The 22,500-nt window shown below is 47.1% G+C and overlaps 1 protein-coding gene across 2 annotated transcripts in view; it reads left to right on the top strand.

The window, feature by feature from the left end:
* Positions 1-22,500, top strand: part of LOC125035802 (equilibrative nucleoside transporter 1-like) — a 103,706-nt gene that overhangs the window by 12,012 nt on the left and 69,194 nt on the right. The window contains exon 1 of one of the 2 annotated variants that reach the window (XM_047628017.1): positions 21,656-21,715. The exons of the other annotated variant lie outside the window; for it this stretch is intronic. The gene's annotated coding sequence lies outside the window, so the exon portion shown is untranslated. Of the gene's footprint in view, positions 1-21,655; positions 21,716-22,500 lie in introns of those variants that run through there. 2 annotated transcript variants of the gene reach the window in all.

The following is a 22,500-nucleotide window of genomic DNA, read 5'->3' as shown; positions in this document are numbered from 1 at the left end:
TTAACAGAGAAAGCGCAGTCGACGGTGAGAGAGAGAGAAAAAAAATTGAAAAAATGTTCAAGTGTTTGGGCCCATTTGCTGTACATGAAGTTGGCGGGCGGGAGGCTGCAGTTAAGGAAAGCGGATCCGGGGAAAAGATGAGAGAAAAGGATTGTGGTTCTCTTCCTCTCTTGCTCTTTCTCTCTCTCTCTCACCCCTTTTCTTCTTTCTTTCTCCTTTAATACATTTTTATGTGTGTATAAAAAATATTATAATATATAATAAAATATATATAATATTTCTCTCTTGCTCGATCTCTTTATACATACAAGTAGGAATCGTGTGAATGACACACCTTGTTGGCATGTTGGATGTTATATGGTGTTAAATGTGGGAAAAGAGAGTGGATTCTGATAAACCCTTTTTTTGGCACCTTGATAAGCGCGTAGAAGGCGCTTAAGCTGAAGGCACTGTAATTATTTTATTAAGGCATGACAACAGTGGTACCTACATTGGCAACACATATGTTGAAATGTTAAATGTTATATAAATTTAACACTTTCTCTCTCTCTCTCTCTCATCTCCTCTCTCTCTCTCTCTCTCTCGTCCTCTCTCTCTCTCATTCCTCTCTCTCTTATCCGCTCCGTCTCTTCCTCTCTCTCTCTCCTCCTACTCTGATCATCTTCTATCATCTCACTCTCTCGCATCTCTCTCTCTCTCTCTCATCGATCTCTCGTCTCTCCGTCTCATCTCTCTCTCTCCCTCCCCGTCCCTCCCACCCTCCCCCTCATCCCCCTCTCCCTCTCCCTCTCCCTCTCCACGTTACACACTCGCATGTCCTCATTTTCCACGGAGAGAACAAGAGGAAAGAGAGAGAGAGAGAGAGAGAGAGAGAGAGAAGAAGAGAGAAGAGAGAAGAAGAGAGCAGAGAGAAGAGAGACGGAAGCAAAACGAATGCGCAACACCAGTGTACATACAGATTAATCAATCCCAAAAACTTTTGATGACCACGTCAGATATTGATCCTCATCATCACGTCCCCCTCCTTTTACCCATCCCTCTTCCTTCCCCCTTCTATTGTATTTCCTTTCCTCTCTCCTCCTTTCCTATCCCTTTCACTTCCCCGTTCTTCTTTTCCTCCTCCTTTCCCATTCATGTATCATTCGTAACTCCCTTTTTTATGTATTTCAACTTTCTTTTCTATTTCTCCTTCGTACTTTCCACCCTCCCTTTCCTCCCCACGTTCGCCTGCCCCTCATGTGCGTCCCCCGTGAGGAAAGTTAACCGACACTTGTCTCAAAAGGAATCAATAATTCGGATAAAGAAGAAGGCGGAGGGGAAAAAAGTCCGATAATTGAACTTCCCGCCAGAGGTTATTCGCTCCTCGCCTCACCCACGACTCTCGCTGTCTGTCTGTCTGTCTGGCTGGCTGGCTGGCTAGCTGCCTCTCTCTATCGGTCTGTCTGTCTATCGTTTGGTCTGTTTGTTTGCATATCTCTATGATGTCTGTCTACTTCTCTGTGTCTCTTTTTTTTTTCTTTTTTTTTGTATATCTATCTGTCGATCGATCTGATCTGATTCTGTTTATGTGTCAGTTTGAATATGTATATCTCCCTTACTCTCTCTCTTTCTTCCTTTCTGTCTTTCTTTCTCTCTCTCTCTCTTCCTTTATCTCTCTCTCTCTCTCTCTCTCTCTCTCTCTCTCTCTCTCTCTCTCTCTCTCTCTCTCTCTCTCTCTCTCTCTCTCTCTCTCTCTCTCTCTCTCTCTCTCTCTCCCTCTCCCTCTCCCTCTCCCTTCCCTTTCACTCCCTCTCTGCCTCTCCTTTCTCTCCCTCTTCCTGCTCTTCCCCCTCCTCTCGCTCCACCTCACTCTCCTCTCCTTACGCTACCCATATTCACCCATACAAAGGTTGTGTTGACGCCGTCCAATGCTATGCAGATGCGTTCATCCTTTGATCCCTAGGAGGGCTTGTACGAGAAATGCGCTTCACTTATTTTTCCTTTTCTCTTTGCTCCTCTTTCTCTCCCTTTTTCATGTCCTCCTTCAACCTCCTCATTATCTACCCGTTTTCTTCTCTTCTATCATTCTTCCTATCCTGTGTTAATTATTTTTTTGTATTTTCTTTCTCCCCTCGTTTTTTTTTTTTTTTTTTTTTTTTTTTTTTTTGTTTTTTTTGCTTGTTTTATTCTAGTTTTCTTTTTCACCTCTATTTCTTATTTTTTTTCGAAGAGTCCCATTACCTTTGCTTGAGTACATTCGCTGTTCGCCTTTGTCTAGTTTCCCCACTTCCTGTGCGTCTGCGGTTTAGTCACATTTTGACACACAGGCCCCCTCCCCCCCCCCCCCTATTCCCCATACCCTGTTTTTCTGGGATCCGAATAACCCATTACCTGTGTTTCCGTAATGCTAATCCCTCTTCCGCGTGTCCTCTCTCTAGACATCCAATATCCGTGATGCTGTAGTGCTCAGGCTCTAGAATTTAGATTAGGCCGATCCCCCACTCCCTGTGTTTTCCTCGCAGCGATCCCCCCCCATTCCCTGTGTTTTCGTCGGAGCGCCCACCCTCCCCTCCCCCACTCCCTGTGTTTATCTCACGGGTCCCTTTGCATACGGCTTTTCCCTTTCGCCCATTCACGCCCATCCCCGCCCCCCCCCTTTCCCCTTCGCGCCAAATATTGAATAACAAACAGAACCTCAGGCGATTGGCTGTGCATTCAGAGGCCGCCCCGGACGACGCCACCTCTCGGTCTTTGTTGTCTCTACTCTCTCTCTCTCTCCTCCTCTCTCGTCTCATCTCTCGTCTCTTCTCTCGATTCTCTCTCCTCGACCTCTCTCTCTCTCATCTCGATCTCTTCCTCTCTCTCATCGCTCCTACAGCTCTTTCGCTCATCGCGTTCTCTCTCATCTCTCTCTCCCGCCTTCAGCTCTCTCTCTCTCCTCTCCCCCTCCTCGTCTCTCATCACCTCTCCCTCTCTCTCCTCTCATCTGCTCTCTCTCGACTCTCTTCTCTCTCTCTCTCTCTACCCTCTCTTTTCTCCTCCTCTCTCTCTCTACCTCCCCCCCCCCTCCTCCTCCTCCTCTTCCTCTCTCCTCCTCCACCTCTTCTCTCTCACCTCCGCTCTCCTCTATCGCTCTCCTCCTCTTTTTCTCCTCCCTCTCATCTCTCTCCATTCACTCTCTCATCCCTTCTCACCCTCCCCACATCCTCTCTCTCCTCGCCTCTCTCTCTCTCTCTTCTCTCTCTTTCCCCTCTCCGCTCTCTTTCTCCACTCTCTCTCTTTTCCTCTCTCCATCTCCACTCCCAACCTCTCTCATCTCCTCTCTCTAAATCTCTCCTCTCCTCCTCTCTCTCCCCTTTCTCTCTCTCTTTCCCCTCTCGCCTCTCGCTCTCTCTATCGCCCCTTGTTGTGTGGGGTGGTTTGTGTGTGTGTGTGGGGTGTGTTTGTTGTGTGTGTGTGTGTGTGTGTGTACATACATTCATATTATGTGTGTTGTATATATTTATACATACACATACTTATACACATACTTATACATATATATACATATATATATATATATATATATATATATATATATATATATATATTGTGTGTGTGTGTGTGTATGTGTGTGTGTGTGTTGGTGTGTGTGTTGTGTAATGAAAATGTTAGTAGATTTTTTTTCTCCTTTAATAACGCTAGACTAGAATCTACCTAACATATTACATATATATATTGTATTGTATTCATGTATGCAAGAACGTGTTTGCATTTGGTTAATTACTGTTTAAAATATACGTTCCTGTGGGGATATTCATCTGTGTTGGGATTTGTTTCCTTTGTATGTATGTATGTGTGTGTGTGTCTGAGAGAGAGAGAGAGAGAGAGAGAGAGTGAGAGAGAAAGAGAGAGAGAGAGAGAGGGAGAAAAGGAGAGAGAGAGAAAGATATAAAGATTTTGCAAGCATACCTTTGTGTATGTCTGTTTTAGTGTGTACCAGTAAGTGCATATGTGCAAATTTTACTTGGTGGGTTCCTTTGCATGTGCGTCTGTCTGTTTGTGTGTGCGTTCAGGGTGCGTGACTGTGACCACGTGTTGCGGGGTGAGAAGGGGGGGGGCGGTTTTGGGGGGAGGAGGGAGGGGGGAGCTGGAGCCCAGACGTCTAGACGAATTAGAGTGAATGGCAGAAGGGCAGTGGGAACGGGGGCCGGGGGGGGGGGGGGGGGGGGGGAGCTGTAGTGTATGAAAAAAACACGTAATAAGTTAGAAAGAATGAAAATCATAGAGATTGAAAAATGAAATGGTAGAGAGAAAGATAAAATTCAAGGACAAGAGAACTAAGAGCCAACAGATGTTTAAGTATATAATATACAAACACACACACACACACACACACACACACACACACACACACACACACACATATATATATATATATATATTATATATATATATGCATATATATATATATTATATATATATATATATATATATATATGCATATATATATATATATATATATATATATATATATATATATATATATATATATGAAAAGGACATGGAGCTCTCTCATGATTTCTAAACGAAAAATGAGAAAGAAACGAAAAGTAAGAACGAAAAATGAGAGGAAATGAGGAAAGATCATGTGTAGTGTACATAGAGGGGACAGAAAGGGGTGACTGAAGGGTGCAGATGCGTACACCAGGGGGGGGGGATTTTCCTTTCGCTTCCCCTTCTATTTTGTTGGGGGAGGTTGGGCACGAGAGAGAAGGGGGAGGGAGGGAGGGAGAGAGAGAGAGAGAGAGAGAGAGAGAGAGAGAGAGAGAGAGAGAGAGAGAGAGAGAGAGAGAGAGAGAGAGAGAGAGAGAGAGAGAGAGAGAGAGCGAGAGCGCAATAGATGACGTACGTAACTACGAACTAAAAAAATAATAATAATAACTATAAAATAATGAATAAATGAAATATAGATATAAAATAAAAACAAGATAGAGGACATATGAAAATATAGAATAAATAGTGAAATAAAGAAAAATTTGAAGAACCGCGAATTATTCCCCACACACTCCTCGCGGAAGTAGGTTCCCCAAGCACGCATATTTCACGATCGGACGGAACGAGCACACGCAAGCTTTAAACGGCTTTTCAAGGGGAAATGTGGGAAGGGGAGGGAGAAAGGAAGAGGGGAAGGAGAAAGGAAAGGGCGAAATGCGGGAAGGGGAGGAAGAAGGGAAAGGGGGGAGGGAGAAAGGAAGGGGGGAGAATGAGGGAAAAAAAGGGGGAGGAAGGGAAATGCGAGGGTAGGAGAAAGGGAAAAGGGCCCAAATGCGAAGGGGAAGGGGAAAAAGGGAAAGGGGGAAGGGAGAAGGAAGGGGGGGAAAAGAGGGGAAAAGGGGTAGGAGGGAAAGGCTGAAGAGAGGGAAGGGGAGTGAGAAAAGGAAGGGGAGGAGGGAAGGGGAAGGGGAAAGGAAAGGGGGAATTGGGGAAAAGGGGAGGAGGAGAGTGGAGGGTGAATGAGGAAGAAGAAAAGGTAGAGGTAAATGAGAAAAAAAAAATGGGTTGTAGAAGGGAGAAGGGTGAAGAGAATTTAAGAGTGATTGAAGTAATGCGTTTTTTTGTGGAGAAAAAAATAAATTCAGTACTTTTTCCCGCTATTTTTGCTTTTGTTCTGTGCAAACTCCCCAAAATATAAAATATTTTAACATTGTTAAGTTGTGTGTGTGGTGGTGGTGAATGTGTGGTTGTTTTCTGTTGTGTGTTGGGCATGCGCTCGCGCCGGCGGCGGTGTGTGTTAGTGTGGGGTTGTGTGTGTGTGTTTTGTGTGTGTTTTGTGTGTTGGTGTCTGTGTGTGTGTTTTCTGTGTGTGTTTGTGTGTTTGTGTTGTGTTTTGGGGTGTGTGTTGTGTGTGTGTGAAAGGTTGCGTGTTGTGGGCGCGTGCGTGCGTGCTCGTGTATGCGTGCTTGTATGTTTACTTTTGTGTGCTCATACGAGTGTAAAGAATAATATACGCAAAGCTGCATCGATTACTCAAGGCTGATGAAATCGGCAATGTCTACGCAGCTGATATGATCTGTAATCCTTTAGTGGTGAATGCAATCAGCTGGTGAAAGTGCTGCTTTTTGGGCAAACACATGTAGATGATTCGAAAGCGTTCCCAAAGGGAAAAAAAATTTATAGACAGTGGGTGGGAGGGTGTTTCGCTTCGTGTTGTGAAAAGTACCCCATCTGTAGACTTTTGTGTTTGTGTCTGTATATTAAAGGGCCCTTTTGTTTATATTTATATGAGTGTTTTTAAATGAGGTTTTTCTGTATTTGTGTATAGTTTGTTTATTTTCTGTGTTTAGCGGCGCGAGTGCCTTTATTACAGCTTCAGTATTCGTAATGTCAAAGGGATTGAAAAGGGGGCGGCTGGTGTCCTGACAGCAGTTCGCCCTTCCCTTTCAATTCCTTTCTATTTTTACATGTCTCTCGCTTTTTCCCCCCCCCGCTCTCTCTCTCCTCTCCTCTCTCTCCCTCCTCTCTTTTCTCTCTCTCTCCCCTCTCTCTCTCTCTCTCTCCCTCTCTTCCTTCTCTCTCTCTTTTCTTCTCTCTCCTCTCCCTCTCCCCTCTCTCCCCCTCTCTCTCTCTCTCCCTTTCTCTCCCCCTTCTCTCTCTTCTCTCTCTCTCCCCTCTTCTTCTCTCCCCTTTCTCTCTCTCTTCTCTCTTCTCCTCCCTTTCTCTCTCTTCCTCTCTCCCCTCTTCTCTCTCGTCTCTCCTCCTCTCTCTCTCCTCTCCTCTCCCTCTCTCTCCTGTCTCCCCTCTCTTCTCTCTTCCCTTTTCTCTCTCTCCTCTCTCTCTCTCTCTCTCTTCCCTCCTCTCTCTCTCCCTTTCCTCTTCTCTTCATCTTCTCTCCCTTCTCTCTCTCCTCTCTTCTCTTTCCCTCTCTTTTTCTCTCTCTCTCTCTCCTCTATCTTTTCTCTCATCCTTTCTCTCTCTCTCTCTCTCTCTCTCTCTCTTCTCTCCTCTCTTCTCTCTCTCTCTCTCTCTCTCTCTCTCTCTCTCTCTCTCTCTCTCTCTCTCTCTCTCTCTCTCTCTCTCTCTCTCTCTCTCTCTCTCTCTCTCTCTCTCTCTCTCTCTCTCTCTCTCTCTCTCTCTCTCTCTCTCTCTCTCTCTCCCCCTCTCTCTCCCTTTCTTTCTTTCTTTCTTTCTTTCTTTCTTTCGTTCGCTCGCTCTTTCTTTGTCTGCCTCCGTCTGTCTCTGGATATGCCTGAACTTTCATATTTGTTAAACCTTTGTTTAAATATTTTTAAACTCAATTGTGATATAACTGGCGAATCTCTCTCTGTCTGTCTCTGTTTCCGTCTATCTATTCGTCTATCGAGTCACCTATCTGCTTGTATATTTAATTTATATTCATCATGAAACTAAAAATATCAAGAGTAAATAAAATAAGCAGTTTGATATCTCATGGGTGCAATAACATTCAGAGGCGGAAGGGGGGGTGAGGGGGGGAAGCGGAGAGGAGGGGAAAGAGGGAAGAGGAGAGGAAGGGAAGGGGGAGAAATGAGGAAGGGAAGGGGGGAAGAGGAGAGGAGGGGAAGGGGGAAAAGGAGAGGAGGGGAATGGGGAGAAATGAGGAAGGGAAGTGGGGAAGAGGAGAGGAGGGAAAGAGGGGGGAGAGGAAAGGAGTGGAAGGGGAGGGGGGAAAGGATGAGCTTGTAGCTAAACGATGAAGAGGGGGGGGGGTGAGGGGGAGAGGGCGGGGGAGCTGGACCTGGCGAGAAAATTGAGGTGTGGCAGCCAGTGCGATTGTCTTGGGAGAGAGGGGAAGAGGGGGGGCGGAGGCAATGTGACGCTGTAATAGCTGACGTGACAATCAACATGAGATGGCCAGGTGATTCCGTACCTTCATCTCAGCTCATCTTGTCCCCATTTTCTCTCTCTTCTGCTTTTTTGTTTTGTTTTTATTCGTTCGTATTCATCGTTATCTGTGTTTGCTTTATTGCTTTTTCTCTCTATTTTTTTTTTTTTTTTTTTTTATGCTGAGTTAGTATATTCTTTCATTGCTTCACCAATCTTTATTCGTGCTTCTTTCCATGCATTCTTTCTCCTCTCTCTCCTTAGCTCCTTCTTCATCTGCTGTCTTATTTCCCATGTACCCCCTCCCCCCCTTTCCCAACCGCAGCCTCCCTACCTCCCTTCCTCCTCCCAAATACTTCCACGCTTCATGACTTGTATTTAAAAAAAAAAAAAAAAAAGCTTCTCACTAGCCAGTGTTCGTGCGCAGTGAAGCGTGAGTGCTTGGTGCATTCTCGGGCTTGATTGAAATTTGGAAGCGCTTACGGAGTGACCTTCTAACGGGCTGACCTTTACGCTGGGGAGGAAAAAGTGACTTTGAGGTGGAAAAGTGACCGCAGAAGTTGGAAAGGCGACCGTCTTCCTGACCTTGACACAGCGCGGTGACCATTTCGCTACGAGGAGTGACCGTATAACTAGCGGGACCCTGACCTTTTCTGGCGGGAGAGAGATGAGCGCGAGGCAAATTGAAGGCTGATATTTACTTAATCCACAAACATGGGTTTTATGTTGATGATGTAAGCGACTTCGACGTCGTCCACAACCTCCACATGACCCTGGGAAATCCGACGTATATCATGATGCAATGACGAGGAGAGAGAGAGAGAGAGAGAGAGAGAGAGAGAGAGAGAGAGAGAGAGAGAGAGAGAGAGAGAGAGAGAGAGAGAGAGAGAGAGAGGGGGGGGATGGAGGGAGGGAGGGAGGGAGGGAGGGAGGGAGGGAGGGAGGGAGGGAGGGAGGGAGGGAGGGAGAGAGAGAGAGAGAGAGAAAGAGAGAGAGAGAGAGAGAGAGAGAGAGAGAGAGAGAGAGAGAGAGAGAGAGAGAGAGAGAGAGAGAGAGAGAGAGAGAGAGAGAGAAGAGAGAGAGAGAGAGAGAGAGAGAGAGAGAGAGAGAGAGAGAGAGAGAGAGAGAGAGAGAGAGAGAGAGAGAAGAACTAGGAAAAGAGGGACATAAGAAGAGAGGAGGAGGATGACGAAATGAAGGAGAGACACGTGGAAGAAGGAGGAGAAAGACGAAATAAAAGAGGGTCGCGAAAAAGGAGAAAGGAGAAAGAGGAAAGCAGGAAACAAGGGACAGTGAGAGGAGCATAAATTATAAAAAGCAAAATAAGGAATGGTTGGGAAAATGAAAGAAATGATGGCATGAAAGAAATTATTTCGAAACCAGATTTACTTTGAAACCGAAACACCTCAAGAAATGGTAAAAAGTCGAAAGGTGGCAGAGGAGGAGGAGAAGGAGGAGGAGGAGGAGGAGGAGGAGGAGGAGGAGGAGGAGAAGGAGGAGGAGGAGAAGGAGGAGGAGGGATGTGTGAGCGGCATTAGGTTACCGTACTGCAAATGCCATTGTGCCTTGATGAAGGCAATCGCCCGCGGCTTCCGACACCGGCATGACCTTCGTTCACGCGCCGCCCTCTTCCCCCACCCCACCCCAATGCCCGCACTGTACCCAACCCCACCCTGTCCAGGATTCTGTGTGTGGGGAGGGGGGAGGGGGAGAGAGGGAAAGGGGCAAATAGACGAACGGGTTAAAGGCAGAGACGTGGACAGACTGAGCCTAAGCAAGACAGACAGACAGACAGACAGAGACAAAGATGCCCCCAGAAGAATAACCCGCGGGAGCGAGGAAGGCGGAAGAGGAGGCGCCTGGGAGGGAGTCCCTAAGGATTATAAAGCAAGCATTCTTCTCAGTCTCAGCGCCTGTCACACCTGTCAGATCTTGACGGCTCACCTGTCAAGTTCAAGTGACACTCAGCGGGCGTCGCCAAGTTGCTCTAGGCAGGTCCCTCGCGAACCTGTGCTGACCCTTGAATCCTTAAAGACGTCCTGGGGAGCGTGCGTGGGGGCGAGGATGACGGGGGGGGGGGGGGGGGGGGTAGGATTTGGGTCTCGATGGAATGTCTGTGTTGGGAGATTTTTTTTTTTTACTACAGCCTTTGCGATATCATTTTATCGTTTTCCTTTCAATGTTTATTTTTGTTTTCATTTGGTTGATTTATTTATTTAATTTGTTTATTTGATTGACTATTCGTACGGAGATGGAACTGTTTCGTGTCTTGAAATTAAGGTATCGATAGAAGGATTATATATATATATATATATATATATATATAATGGATGAAAGAGGAGGCTGAAGAACAAAAACATGTGTCTGGATAAAAGTGGAACATAAAATAAAACAAGAACAGAGTGTGATGAAAAAAAGAAGTAAGCCAATAAAAAACAGAAAAGGAAAAAAAACAGGACGAAACAAATAGAAAAAAGATCGACGAAACGAACGTATGGCATAGTAGACAAAAAAAGAAAAGAAAAACGGGTTAAAACAAGGAGACGAAAATCGGATAAAGAAAGTATATACGAAGCAGGATAAGATTAGAAAATAAATAGATCGAAAAAGATATCTAACATAAAGAAAAACACAAGATGAAAGGAAGACATGCAAGGCAATCACAGCGCCTCAAGACCCTCCCGAGATCCCTTCGAACGACCTTCTTTTGTTTTTGCTTTTTTCCCGCCATTGGTTGCCGATAGTCGCCAGGGAGCGTAACGGGAGAAGGGGGGGAGAGGGGGGAGGGGAGAGAGAGAGGAGAAATAAAAAGGAGAGAAAGGGTGATATATCGGTGTGTATGTTTGTTTGTTTTTTTCGACTTCCTTTCCTTCGTCTTTCTCTTTTTTCTTTTCTTTTTCTTTTCTTTTTATTATTATTATTCTCATTCTTAAAATAGGGAATGAAAAACTGAAAAAAGAGGGAAGACAAGAGAAAAATAGACCTAAGTAAGAAAAGAATGAGTGTTTTTTTTTTTTTTTTATGTAGATTGTATATATATATTAGGAAGGGCGTGAATGAAGGGGAGAAAAGGGAAAGGGGGAAGAAGTTTTAGATTTTAAGGGAGATGGAGATAGGGGGAGAGGGGTCGTGAGGGGGAGAGGGAGAGGAGGGGAAGTAGGAGGGGGAGAGGGAGAGGAGGAGAGGGAGAGGAGGGGAGGGGGAGAGGAGGGGAGGGAGGAGGGGGAGAGAGAGAGGAGGAGAGGGAGAGGAGGGGAGGGGGAGAGGTGGGGAGGGAGGAGGGGGAGAGGGAGAGGAGGGGAGAGGGAGGGAGAGAGATGGAGAGGGGGGGAGAGAGAGATGGAGAGGGGGAGAGAGAGAGATGGAGAGGGGGAGAGAGAGAGATGGAGAGGGGGAGAGAGAGAGATGGAGAGGGGGGAGAGAGAGATGGAGAGGGGGAGAGAGAGAGATGGAGAGGGGGGAGAGAGAGATGGAGAGGGGGGAGAGAGAGATGGAGAGGGGGAGAGAGAGAGATGGAGAGGGGGAGAGAGAGAGATGGAGAGGGGGAGAGAGAGAGATGGAGAGGGGGAGAGAGAGAGATGGAGAGGGGGAGAGAGAGAGATGGAGAGGGGGAGAGAGAGAGATGGAGAGGGGGAGAGAGAGAGATGGAGAGGGGGAGAGAGAGAGAGATGGAGAGGGGAGAGAGAGAGATGGAGAGGGGGAGAGAGAGAGATGGAGAGGGGGAGAGAGAGAGATGGAGAGGGGGAGAGAGAGATGGAGAGGGGGAGAGAGAGAGATGGAGAGGGGGAGAGAGAGAGATGGAGAGGGGGAGAGAGAGAGTTGGAGAAGGGGAAGGAGAGAGAGTTGGAGAAGGGGAAGGAGAGAGAGTTGGAGAAGGGGAAGGAGAGAGAGTTGGAGAAGGGGAAGGAGAGAGAGATGGAGAAGGGGAGAGAGAGAGATGGAGAGGGGGAGAGAGAGAGATGGAGAGGGGGAGAGAGAGATGGAGAGGGGGAGAGAGAGAGATGGAGAGGGGGAGAGAGAGAGATGGAGAGGGGGAGAGAGAGAGATGGAGAGGGGGAGAGAGAGAGATGGAGAGGGGGGAGAGAGAGAGATGGAGAGGGGGAGAGAGAGAGATGGAGAGGGGAGAGAGAGAGATGGAGAGGGGGAGAGAGAGAGATGGAGAGGGGGGAGAGAGAGATGGAGAGGGGGAGAGAGAGAGATGGAGAGGGGGAGAGAGAGAGATGGAGAGGGGGAGAGAGAGAGATGGAGAGGGGGAGAGAGAGAGATGGAGAGGGGGAGAGAGAGAGATGGAGAGGGGGAGAGAGAGAGATGGAGAGGGGGAGAGAGAGAGATGGAGAGGGGGAGAGAGAGAGATGGAGAGGGGGAGAGAGAGAGATGGAGAGGGGGAGAGAGAGAGATGGAGAGGGGGAGAGAGAGAGATGGAGAGGGGGAGAGAGAGAGATGGAGAGGGGGGAGAGAGAGAGATGGAGAGGGGGAGAGAGAGAGATGGAGAGGGGGAGAGAGAGAGATGGAGAGGGGGAGAGAGAGAGATGGAGAGGGGGAGAGAGAGAGATGGAGAGGGGGAGAGAGAGAGATGGAGAGGGGGAGAGAGAGAGATGGAGAGGGGGAGAGAGAGAGATGGAGAGGGGGAGAGAGAGAGATGGAGAGGGGGAGAGAGAGATGGAGAGGGGGAGAGAGAGAGATGGAGAGGGGGAGAGAGAGAGATGGAGAGGGGGAGAGAGAGAGATGGAGAGGGGGAGAGAGAGAGATGGAGAGGGGGAGAGAGAGAGATGGAGAGGGGGAGAGAGAGAGATGGAGAGGGGGAGAGAGAGAGATGGAGAGGGGGAGAGAGAGAGATGGAGAGGGGGAGAGAGAGAGATGGAGAGGGGGAGAGAGAGAGATGGAGAGGGGGAGAGAGAGAGATGGAGAGGGGGAGAGAGAGAGATGGAGAGGGGGAGAGAGAGAGATGGAGAGGGGGAGAGAGAGAGATGGAGAGGGGGAGAGAGAGAGATGGAGAGGGGGAGAGAGAGAGATGGAGAGGGGGAGAGAGAGAGATGGAGAGGGGGGAGAGAGAGATGGAGAGGGGGAGAGAGAGAGATGGAGAGGGGGAGAGAGAGAGATGGAGAGGGGGAGAGAGAGATGGAGAGGAGAGATGGAGAGGGGGGAGAGAGAGAGATGGAGAGGGGGAGAGAGAGAGATGGAGAGGGGGAGAGAGAGAGATGGAGAGGGGGGAGAGAGAGAGATGGAGAGGGGGAGAGAGAGAGATGGAGAGGGGGGGAGAGAGAGATGGAGAGGGGGAGAGAGAGAGATGGAGAGGGGGGAGAGAGAGAGATGGAGAGGGGGGGAGAGAGAGATGGAGAGGGGGAGAGAGAGAGATGGAGAGGGGGAGAGAGAGAGATGGAGAGGGGGAGAGAGAGAGATGGAGAGGGGGGAGAGAGAGAGATGGAGAGGGGGAGAGAGAGAGATGGAGAGGGGGGGAGAGAGAGATGGAGAGGGGGAGAGAGAGAGATGGAGAGGGGGAGAGAGAGAGATGGAGAGGGGGAGAGAGAGAGATGGAGAGGGGGGGAGAGAGAGATGGAGAGGGGGAGAGAGAGAGATGGAGAGGGGGGGAGAGAGAGATGGAGAGGGGGAGAGAGAGAGATGGAGAGGGGGGAGAGAGAGAGATGGAGAGGGGGAGAGAGAGAGATGGAGAGGGGGAGAGAGAGAGATGGAGAGGGGGGGAGAGAGAGATGGAGAGGGGGGGAGAGAGAGATGGAGAGGGGGGGAGAGAGAGATGGAGAGGGGGGAGAGAGAGAGGGAGAGGGGGGAGAGAGAGATGGAGAGGGGGAGAGAGAGAGATGGAGAGGGGGAGAGAGAGAGATGGAGAGGGGGGGAGAGAGAGATGGAGAGGGGGAGAGAGAGAGATGGAGAGGGGGGAGAGAGAGAGATGGAGAGGGGGGAGAGAGAGATGGAGAGGGGGAGAGAGAGAGATGGAGAGGGGGAGAGAGAGAGATGGAGAGGGGGGGAGAGAGAGATGGAGAGGGGGAGAGAGAGAGATGGAGAGGGGGGGAGAGAGAGATGGAGAGGGGGAGAGAGAGAGATGGAGAGGGGGGAGAGAGAGATGGAGAGGGGGAGAGAGAGAGATGGAGAGGGGGGGAGAGAGAGATGGAGAGGGGGAGAGAGAGAGATGGAGAGGGGGGAGAGAGAGAGATGGAGAGGGGGAGAGAGAGAGATGGAGAGGGGGGGAGAGAGAGATGGAGAGGGGGAGAGAGAGAGATGGAGAGGGGGAGAGAGAGAGATGGAGAGGGGGGGAGAGAGAGATGGAGAGGGGGGAGAGAGAGATGGAGAGGGGGGAGAGAGAGATGGAGAGGGGGGGAGAGAGAGATGGAGAGGGGGGAGAGAGAGAGATGGAGAGGGGGAGAGAGAGAGATGGAGAGGGGGAGAGAGAGAGATGGAGAGGGGGGAGAGAGAGATGGAGAGGGGGGAGAGAGAGATGGAGAGGGGGGGAGAGAGAGATGGAGAGGGGGGGAGAGAGAGATGGAGAGGGGGGAGAGAGAGAGATGGAGAGGGGGAGAGAGAGAGATGGAGAGGGGGAGAGAGAGAGATGGAGAGGGGGGGAGAGAGAGATGGAGAGGGGGGGAGAGAGAGATGGAGAGGGGGGGAGAGAGAGATGGAGAGGGGGGGAGAGAGAGATGGAGAGGGGGGAGAGAGAGATGGAGAGGGGGGGAGAGAGAGATGGAGAGGGGTCGTGGAGAATTGATTATCACGGCGTTGCCATCTGTGGCCTCACGCTTACTCCCTTAACTCCCTTTGGCCCCGCCCCCTATTTAGCCTCCTCCGCTCTCCTCCCTTTCTCCCCTTCCTCTTTTTCCTCCCTGCCTTCGTTTCATCCCTTTCCTCCCTTCCTCCTTTCCCTCCATTTCCTTTCTTCCTCCTTTGCTTCCTCTATCGCTTTCCTCCCTTTCTCCCTTCCTCGCTTTCGTCCCCGTCTCTCTTCTTCCTCCCCTGCTTCCCCTCCCTTTCCTCCCTTCCTCCCCTTCCTCCCCCTTCCTCCCTCCCTTCCTCCTCCCTTCCGGCCGGAGTTAGGGTCGAAAGCTTAATCATGTGATGCTCTTTTGTCTCTCATTTGTCTCTGTTTGTTTATTCTCTCTTCTTATTTCTCTCTATCTATCTGTCTCTTCCTTTTTATATTCCCCTCCTTGCTCTCTTGCTTCTTTTCTCTTTTCTATCATTTTATCTGTATATTCTAATATTTTTTTATATTCATCTATTGCTCTGTCTATCTATGTGTCTGTATATTTGCCAGTCTATTAAGTCAATCTATGTCTATCCATCCATCCACCTATCCCCATCCATCCACCCATCCACTCTTCCATCCACCCATCCATCAATCCACTCATCCATCCATCCATCCACTCTAATTTCCACCCATCCATTATCCATCCATTCTACAATCCACCCATCCATCCATCCACTCACCCATCCATCCACCCATCCATCCATCTATCCATCCATCCTTCCATCCTTCCATCCATCCATCCATCCATCCATCCATCCATCCATCCATCCATCCATCCATCCATCCATCTATCCTTCCATCCATCCATCCACTTACCCATCCATCCACCCATCTATCAATCCGCCAATCCATCCATTCACCCGTCCATCCACCCATCCACCCATCTATCCATCCATCCATCCATCCATCCATCCACTCACCCATCCATCCACCCATCTATCAATCCGCCCATCCATCCACTCACCCGTCCATCCACCCATCCATCCATCCGTCCATCCATCCATCCATCCATCCATCCATCCATCCATCCATCCATCCATCCATCCATTCATCAACCCATCCATCCAGCCATCCATCCACCACCCATACACTCATCTATCCATCTATCCACCCATCCAACCATCCGTTCGTCCATCCATCCATCCATCCATCCATCCATCAATCCATCCATCCATCCATCCATCCACCCACCCATCCATCCACCCACCCATCCACCTCTTCCACCCATACACTCATCTATCCATCTATCCACCCATCCAACCATCCGTTCGTCCATCCATCCATCCATCCATCCATCCATCCATCCATCCATCCATCCATCCATCCACCCACCCATCCATCCACCCACCCATCCACCTCTTCCTCCCCCTGCTCCCCTCCCCCTTTCCTCCCCCTCGACCTGTCTTGACCCGAGCCGAGGCGAAGGCGGAGCATGAGGTCGCAGTCATTAGTCAAGGCCGGTCAAAGGTCATGCTCCGGAAAGGTCAGAGGTCAAGGAAGTGAAGACGGAAAGGGAGAGAATAGAAAAGCGATGAATAATGGGAGAGAAGAAGAGAGGGAATGATAATGACAATTTTTTTTTCTCTTTTTTTTCTACAAGACATGGAATTAACGATATGAATAAGATGGAAAGCAAAGGGCAAGAGAACTAATTACGGCGAAGAGGAAGAGGATTTGAGCGAGAAAGTACCGTGAAAAGAAAGAGGAAAAGAGATAGAAAAACCGTAGAAACGGGAAGAGACGAGGAGCGAGGGGGGGAGTGGGGGGGACCCACTTAAAGCCGTAACGACTTCCTTTCGGCCTCGAAGTCCCGCGTCTTGTCACCTCGCCGCCCGCGCCTCGAGGGGGGCGTCAAGAGGAGCGCAGGCGAATGGAATTGTCAGGCCTTGGGTGTTCACATGTGTATTTAAAAGTATAACTATCACACACACACACACACACACACACACACACACACACACACACACACACACACACATATATACACTCGCTGATAAAACGCCAACCCACCCAGTCGCTCAGTCCTTTCTCGCTTCTCGCCCCTCCTCCTCCTCTTTTCTTTCCCTCTTTCTTGCTTGAAAGGAGTGTGGTGTTTCAACATTTGCATTTAGATATAAACTTGGTGAAAAAAACTCGCACTTCGGTCAAGTTTAGTTTGAAGAGTAGCGGTTTCTCCTTTCCTCACCCTTTTTGCATCAATTTATTTCCAGTTATTTCCAGTTTTTTTCTTTTTCCAGCCCGACCTTTTATTCTTCTTTTATTATCATTTTCTTTTTGTTTTTACTTGTTTTTTCATTTATGTGTTTCTTGAAACTTTATATTATCCCTTCCTCGCCTAGTTCTGAAATAATGATAATGATATTGATATGATCAAAGAATACACGTCATTCTTTTGTTTTGAACGGGAAAAAAATCTACTTATATTTGGAAAAAAAAAAAAAGTGAGAAAGGTGAGAGATGGAAAAGGCGTTGCGGGGAAACTGTGCGTGATTAGACAACTTTTATTGCAAAAAAAAAGAAAAGAAAAGGAAAAAAAGATTAAGTTTAGATTGTGTTCGGTTCTCTGCGCTCTGGCCTCGGTTTGATAAGAACCATTTTTCCCGCTTGTTGTGTCGGTCGATGAAGCGTAAATTCGGGTCCCCTTCAAATTAACATATTTCAAAGTTATCATGGAATACCTCAGTGTGATCTAGGGTTATTACCTAGCCATGGGAAAAAAAAACGAGTAAGTGCTTATTAGTACAGCACCTGTTTTTTTTCCGCCACAAGGGATGTACTTTGTATATTCGAAGTCGGTTTATATATGACGTCGAGTTTTCGTCGAACAAATGGGTGTGGGTTTTGTGGGATGGTTGTGCCAGTGGGTGTGGGAAAGAGTGTGTGCGTGGCGCATGTGGGCGGTAGTTTGTGTGTGTGTGTGTGTGTGTGTGTGTGTGTGTGTGTGTGTGTGTGTGTGTGTGTGTGTGTGTGTATTCGAGAGAGAGAGAAAGAAAGAAAGAAAGAAAGAGAGAGTGTGTGATTATGTTATTTGTTCATGCTTCAGTACCTAAATGTATAATTTGAACACGTGAGAGAAAAACATTGTTTTAAAATACATTTTTAGATTATGGCAAATTATTAACGCAACGGCAGAGATGCGTGATTATAAGCTTATCTTATCGGAAAATAACCCCCTGTCAAAATACATGAAACTTTTTTTTTATAAATTTACACTTAATACTTACACACTTAATACTTAATACTTACATTTTTTCTCCCTCTCTTTCCTCAGGTGAGTCTACCAGAGTAGAATTCGTCCAAGTGATCTTATAAGTCGGCAAGTCGGAGATCCCACGCCATACTAAAAAAAAAAAAAAAAAAAAAAAAAAAAGAGAAAACAGGTAAGGCGCATGTGTATTTGAAGTTTGCTTTTCGTTACCATTTTGCGCATTTCTCGGTTACGAAGGAAATTGTCTCGCGGAATTAAGTTTACAAGTCTTCAAGAATGTTATGATAGTGTGTTTAGCCTTCGTTTTAAGACCGGTTTTCGTGATGGTTGTGCGGATAAGCTGAGCGGCAGACGACGTGCGCGAGAGAGAGAGAAGTTGGAAGGCGGGAAATTATGTCTAATGATGCAAGAGTGGTTTAGACGTGTTTGTGTTTGTGTTTTTGTGTTTGTGATGTGTGTGTGTGTCTGTTTGTGTGTGTGTGTGTGTGTGTGTGTGTGTGTGTGTGTGTGTACATGTTTTTGTGTGTGTTTATGTTTGTGTGTATGTTTGTGTGTGTGTGTGTTTGTTTGTTTATTTGTTTGTTTGTTTGTAGAATAAGGGTTAATGTATAAGATGTACATTGATATGAATAATGCAAAACTCACAACACAGTTAAGTTTCGAAAGAGAGAGGAGGAACGAAGAGAGGGAGAGGAGGCAGGAGAAAGAGAGGAGCGTGAGGGAGAGGGAGAATAAAATTAATGAAAGGTAAAAAGGGGATATCAGAAAAAAAAAATCCAAATTGTTAATGTTTCAGCATTCTGCAGCCATGCAATCTTATCTTAGACATTTTCTATCAACTTTTGAGGTAAAACATTGCTATTCCATTCTGGTCACGCTTCCCCGCTCCAGTTCGAATTTCAGCGCCATCTGATCGTGTTTCCGATGGTGGTATAATTTTATCGTTATTTTATCACTTTTCTTATTATGATTTTAATTTTCTTTCCATGTCTGTAAAATTTGATGGATGTCATTCGTTATGCCATTGTTATTAATCATTATTTCTGAGTCGTAACTGTCATTATTATCGTTGAGGGTTATTTCAAGTGATGCTGGGATTTTCGGTGTTATCGCCAGCAGTACATTCCTTATCAATTACTATTTATTTATCGCTATCATAAAACAATAGTCACTTTTACATAATGTTGTTATTTGATGGATTTCCCACACGCCTCGACGTCACCTACAATAGTCGGTTCCCCTTTTCTCGCCGACCCGAAGGAGGGGAAGGTGACGGCAAAGCTATGGAGGATCTGAACCCACATTGTTCTGGGTCAGGCCGGAAAGGAGGATCATGGAGGAGCTTAAGCGTCTTCGGGGATTTATAGCGCTGCTCTTTTGTCTTTTCTGGCTGGCTGATGCTCTTTTCGTGTATTTTTCTTCCATGTTCTTAGTTTGTATGTATTGTTTTCCTGACGATTTTGGTGGTATTTCCGTGATTTTAAGTGTTTTAGCCCATTGAAAAGGAGAGTCCGTAGCGATCGCACCTCCCGTTAGCGATGAGATGTGTACATGAGCCGTAAGCGGGAGCATATCGACCGCGAAAGCCAAAAAAGCGTTGCGCCGTCTCCAAAGGTCGAGAGGTCAAACTCCACAGGAAGAGGTGGAGCTCTTTGTGCGCCGACTCTCCTCTTGGTGCATCGTTTACTCGACCTCTTGTCTTTCCGGGCCTCTTCCTTTTCTCCCCGGCCTTTTTTTTTTGTTTATTCTCTGCCTCTGTCTGTGGCATACGCTTTTTTTTTTTTCTTTCTTTCTTTCTTTCTTTTTTTTTGAGTGCGATCTCGCGGAGAATGAGAATTTTTTTTTTTGTTGGTATTTTTTTGTTTTTCTTTTTTTTTACTTTAGTCGGTTTCGTTGGAATCGTTTTTTGCTGTGTGGTGGTTTGCTTGTTTTAATTGTACTGTTTTAGGTTCTGTTGTTCTTAAGGCCACAGGTCGTTATTTTTTATATTGTTTATTGATGTCATCATCGTTACCATCACTATTGGATTTTCAGTGGTATAGTTTCTAAATTGTCTAAAATATTTTGTCATATTTCTGAGTTGTTAGACTTTATGCAAATAGTTCTCGCGTTACTCTCCGTGTCATTGTTTATCAAGGGAATTAAAAGTACCCAGAAAAGTTGAATCTACGAGCTCATAAAATTATCAGAATGCTTTAGCGTGAGTTACGTACGCGTGTCCGTACACATCTGTGTGTTTGCACATGCGTCTGCTTGTATACTTTTTTTAAAATATGTACCTTGTTCGCAAAGGCCTATATTCATTGGTGAAGTACGTTACGGTGATTAAAAAGCATTTTAAATATTACGAATTAAAGAATGATACACAGAGAGCATTCAAAGGATTACTCATCCGATCCAGTCGATAAAAAAGGAGCCAGCATCCGCGTGGAAAATGTTCGGGGATAACGAGCTTACAAAACTATTCCCGAAACTTTTGAAAATAAGTAGAAAAAAAACATGTATAAATTTCGTTACTCTCGTGTGTTTTTTTCGCGTGCGTGTTCGGAGATATGAGCCAAACATGGAACTTTTCGTGATAATGCACCTCCGTCTCTCTCTCTCTCTCTCTCTCTCTCTCTCTCTCTCTCTCTCTCTCTCTCTCTCTCTCTCTCTCTCTCTCTCTCTCTGTCTCTCTCTTTCTCTTTCTCTCTTTCTCTCTCTCTCTCTTTCTCTCTTTCTCTCTCTCTCTCTCTCTCTCTCTCTCTCTCTCTCTCTCTCTCTCTCTCTCTCTCTCTCTCTCTCTCTCTCTCTCTCTCTCTTTCTCTCTCTCTCTCTCGCTCTCTCTCTCTCTCTCTCTCTCTCTCTCTATATATATATATATATATATATATATTTATATATATATATATTTATTTATATGTATATAGATATATATATTGATTTAAATTGATTTATCCTCCTGTCTCTATCACAGCCTATGCCTATCCCTTTATCTGTCTGTCTGTCAATTTCTGTTTATCTATCTACCCACTTACCTACCTACCTACCTACCTATCCTTACATCTTATATCTGTGATTTAAAAAATGTTTTTTATTCATAAAACAATCATTATGTAATAGATATGGGGTCATGTTTTATAAAAAAAAGGAAAGTGGAGGCGGAGTAGAGATAGAGAAGGTACTGGACAAGGAGAGAGAGAGAGAGAGAGAGAGAGAGAGAGAGAGAGAGAGAGAGAGCGAGAGCGAGAGCGAGAGCGAGAGAGAGAGAGAGAGAGAGAGAGAGAGAGAGAGAGAGAGAGAGAGAGAGAGAGAGAGAGAGAGAGAGAGAGAGAGAGAGGGAGAGGGAGAGAGAGAGAGAGAGGCGGGTTGGTAATAAAAGGGAAAGCAGAATGGAAGAAAGAGGGAGGTGGGAAGTAAAAGGGGGGGAGAGAGGAAAAGGTTATGGAGAAAAAAGGCAAGGTAGAGAGGAAGAAAGAAAGGGAGATTTCAAAGAGGACGGAGGGAAGAAGGTGAAAAGAGAGATCATGTAACAACATCGAACCTTCATCAGTACAAGGGAATTCGAGACACAAATGATTATCCATGAAGTGAACAGAAACGGGGGAAATTTGAGCTGTTTTGTATCTGCTGTAGAGAGTTAGAGAGAGAACAGAAATTATTTGAGCGCCGGAAAACATGCTCTGTCACAACGGCAGGTCATTCCAGGCCGGACTGAATTTCGGGGCCTCAACACAAATTCACTTGTCACTTCTGAACGGCTAATGGTAGTAAATCAGACATCGGAAAGTTATCGGATGACAAACGGGCCACATGGCCAGCGTTTTTGTAGTGGCGGGGGGGGTCACAAGCGCATACATCTGGCAGCCGCGCGACGTAAGGCTTCACTGTTCAGCGATGATCAGTGTTACACTGACAACGGTCGTGAGAGGAGCGCCAAAGGAACGCGCGTCGATTCGCCCAACGCTCTTGTGAGTGAAACGCGCAGAAGAGGCCCGGTGCTGCGTGTGTTCGTGCTTCGAGTGCTTGCAAATGCGATGAAATAGATAGGCCTATGTGTGCTGTGATCGCCAAATGCCAGTGAAATACGAACTGCGACGCTGAACAAGTTTCAGTTAAATGAGAGAGTAAAACAAGTGGAAAAAGCAAAACGCAGTGGAAAATTTAAAATATATGTGTAAAGATTTTTCCTTGAATGAGGGAAGTGCTTGAATTCGTCGCGCGAAGTGAGGAGAGGATTGGAAAGACCATTAAACGGGATTCCATGAATTATCCAAGGGTTTAATTCGGCTTCGATTGCCACGGGAGGCAGGAGGGCCCCGCCGCAGTCTGCACCTCCTTCCCATGGCGACACGAGGCGGGTATGGAAAGTAGGCCTATGTCTGCTCAGGGAAGGATGGGAGGCGGCCCATGTGAGAATTGTGTGCTAATGGAGGAATACCGCTTAAGGGGAGAGCGGAGAGGCATTGCCGAGGCCCACCCCCAAGCCGACATATTTGGTAACAAAAACCTCGTATTTCTCCTTCGCAAAAGGGTCCCGCGCTTTTATGCGAGTCCTCGGGCCCCGATGTGCGCTCTTGGATTCTGAGGCCTATGTGTTTTCGTGTTGGGCGTGGGCGCAGATTCATGTCTGTGTATGCCTTTGTGTACATGACAGTCATTTCCGTCTTCGAAGGCGTACATGAGGGTGACTGAGACGGGCGTAAAATGGCTGAGAAGGACGTAGAGTGCTAGAATGGGCGTAGAGGGGTTGAGA

This window comes from Penaeus chinensis, chromosome 20, assembly GCF_019202785.1.
Source record: "Penaeus chinensis breed Huanghai No. 1 chromosome 20, ASM1920278v2, whole genome shotgun sequence".
Lineage (NCBI taxonomy): Eukaryota > Metazoa > Arthropoda > Malacostraca > Decapoda > Penaeidae > Penaeus > Penaeus chinensis.
The sequence above is the reverse complement of the archived record's forward strand: the minus strand, read 5'-3'. Positions and strand labels throughout refer to the sequence as shown.